Source organism: Alligator sinensis, unplaced genomic scaffold (genome assembly GCF_000455745.1).
Source record: "Alligator sinensis unplaced genomic scaffold, ASM45574v1 scaffold550_1, whole genome shotgun sequence".
Taxonomy (NCBI): domain Eukaryota; kingdom Metazoa; phylum Chordata; order Crocodylia; family Alligatoridae; genus Alligator; species Alligator sinensis.
The window spans coordinates 1235062-1238013 of record NW_005841980.1 but is presented as its reverse complement, the minus strand read 5'-3'; the positions used below and the strand labels follow the sequence as shown (position 1 = coordinate 1238013).

Here is a 2952-nt window from a genome sequence, read left to right as displayed (position 1 = left end):
CCCGGAAGTTGCCGGGTTTCGGGGCGGCCGAGGCAGGAGGGCGGGCGGTGGCGGCCGGACAAGGTCTGTTCCTTCCTCCCCCCAAATCCCCATCGTCTGTCCCCAAATCTCTCTTGTTCCCTCGGGCGGGCGGTGCCGACCCTGCTGTCCGCGCGTGACGTCAGCGCGCGGGGGCTGGGTGTGCTGTCCGCGCGTGACGTCGCCCCCAGTCACACCTTGCTGTGCGGGTGAAGGGGGGGCGGTTTTGGGAAGGGTTCGGGGGATTGGGGTTACCAGGGGTCGAGTTAAAAAAAACAACCTCGATTTTCGCTTAAAAAACATCCCCAAACCCACATTTTCCCCGTGATTTAAGTAAAACAGCGCCAGGGCACAGACAGAGATATCGCGATATATAGATACAGCGATACACACACAGATAGATGTAGATGTAGCGGCGTTTCATTTTAACCCCAAATCCCCATTTTTCCATGATTTAAGTGAAACACCACTAACGCACGCGTATCTATAGATATATCTATATAGATAGCTGCATATATGGATATATCGGTGTTTCATTTTAACCCCAAATCCCCATTTTTCTACAACTTAAGTGAAACACACCACTAACATAAGAGATATAGATAGATAGCGGCGTTTCATTTTAACCCCAAATCCACATTTTTCCATGATTAAAATGAAACACCACTATACGTCTCTCTCTCTATGCATTAGTGTTGTTTCATTTAAATCACGGAAAAAAAAGGGATTTGGGCAGAGGGGTTTTTTAACCAAAAATTGGGGATTTTTTTAAATCGGGAGGAACCAGGACCCCTGGTGATGAGCTGCTCGCGGCGTGGAGGGTGGTTTGGGTTGGGATGACCCTGGCTCCGGCGGGGGTCGGACTAGACGTGACCCCCGATGGCCCCAGGGTTCGCGGGGTCGGCATCGGGATGCTGTGGCCCGGGGGTGCGCTGCCGCGAGCCTTCGCACCCCCCGCGCGGCCGTGCCGTGTTTGCAGCCCCGTGCCGCGGCGCAAGGACGTTCGTAGCCGTAGGGAAGAGGTTTGAATGCGTCTCCGGTGAGGTTTGGAAAAAAAACAAGCGCCGCCAAACCTTACTTTGCACCATGGCGTTTTGCCCCCCTGGCACAGGAGCTGGGGCAGGAGATGAACAAGGGGAAAATCCCCTTAATAACATTTCCCGCAGGGGGAAACACCTAATGGTGAAATCCTGATGCTCGGTCCTGCAATTCATTTATGGGACTAAATCCTGGTCATCCTAATAAGCCCCATTGCAAAGAGAAGGGCTCCGCATGGGTGCAAGCATCTGCCCACGTGGCTTGGCTTTCATTCCTCATTCAGCCCTATTCAGGTCTGTTTGATGCATAAGAGGAATATGGGCCTTATGGCCACAAAACAAGTTACCCGCTCTGGGTATTGGGTATGCAGAGGCTGAATTTGTGGGACAAATAAAGGATAAAACAGGGACAGGAGCGAAGGGAGGACACCAAGCAGAGTGCATCAGACAGCGCCCACTGGCCCTCAAAAAAAGTCCCTGTTTGGGAAAACTTACACACATGCTTAATTTTAGGTCTGTATATAAGTGCTTCCCTAAATCGGGCCTTTAGGACTTGGGGTTCAAAGTCAGTGGATCTCCCAGTCGAGTGTGCAGGCCTGATACTTTGCACATTTTAGGCACGTGCTTCTCTTCACTTACGGGACTAGTCCCGTTTGATTTCGATAGCGCTGCTTGCAGAATTTAGCACCTGTAGGTGCTTGGGAGAGAGCGGATTTTGGTTTACATCCTTTGCAAATCGTACGCTGCGTTTATTTGTTGTATAATAACGAGCGGCGTATGCTAAACATTAAAGAAGCTTTGTTTGTTACGTATTCTAACAAATCCCAACTGAACTCAAGAGCCACTTGTACGGGAATAGATTATTTTCTAGTAATGGCGAAATAGGATTATGGGTTACATGAAGGGAAAATAAATTTTGCTTGAAGTGTAGATGTTTGTGGACTGTTCTTAAAGGTCAGAAAATCCAGGATTACAGTATGATGGTCCCACTGCTGGTTATTATGGAATTGGATTGCCTCTTGATCACACCAAAATATATCTTCTAGGGTATTTGTCAGAGTCAGCAATTCAAAGGCTGTCTACAGCTTTTTGGTTCTGTTTTATCTCAGTATATGAAATGATGCTTCCAGTGAGCACAGGCCCATAAAACTTGCTACTCCTCCAGCCCCAAATTTGCGATGGTTTTTGCATACACATCATTTTAAATACTCTGAGTTGTTCTCCCTGAGACTAATCATAGTGTTTAAAGTTAAATGCATCTAAGTTGTATAGGAGAAGAGCCAAACATGACTCAAACATGTATGCTTCATGGGTTTTTATCCCTTCGCAGCTATTTGTTGTTACAGATACTAGTTCAATGAAGGTTAAATATAAGCTCAACTTCAGGGTCGGTCATGAAGTATAATCTATTAGTATTCTGGACAATTTCTCTTGCTTAGGTTTAATGTTTTTGAAAAATATGTGATGTTTGCACTTTCCACGTTTTATCCTTTTTTGGATTTGTTATCTGCTTCAGCAGCTGTTTTGCATAAATGTGATGGTTGGGTAATATGGATTTAGCAAATCATTATCTTTTCTAACACTTGACAATGAAAGATCATTGTCTGCTTAACAGTAATAGCTTTTCCAAAAGGGAAATGTGACAAACAATTTATAATAAATCAGACCTTGAAGAGTTTAATAGTAAAATTCAATGACCCATCACCACCGATGTTTTATACATTATGCAGACTCGGTACAAACATAGTGGAGAGCATATGCAATTATTGAAGATAATTATCTCACTCTTATGAGGGAAAATGTTTCTGGGTATTTGATGTGTTAAAATAATTGACTGAGGTTTCTAATGCGGTTTCGGGAAGAGAGTCAAGGAAACTTGAAAATCTAATAACTTAAA

General features: G+C 45.2%; 1 protein-coding gene across 2 annotated transcripts in view; it reads left to right on the top strand.

Moving 5' to 3' along the window:
- The window catches only part of MFAP3 (microfibril associated protein 3), a 12887-nt gene continuing 9935 nt past the window's right edge, over window positions 1-2952 (top strand). For both annotated transcript variants that reach the window (XR_003093429.1, XM_006021133.3), the window contains exon 1: window positions 1-63. The gene's annotated coding sequence lies outside the window, so the exon portion shown is untranslated. The remainder of the gene's footprint in view (window positions 64-2952) is intronic.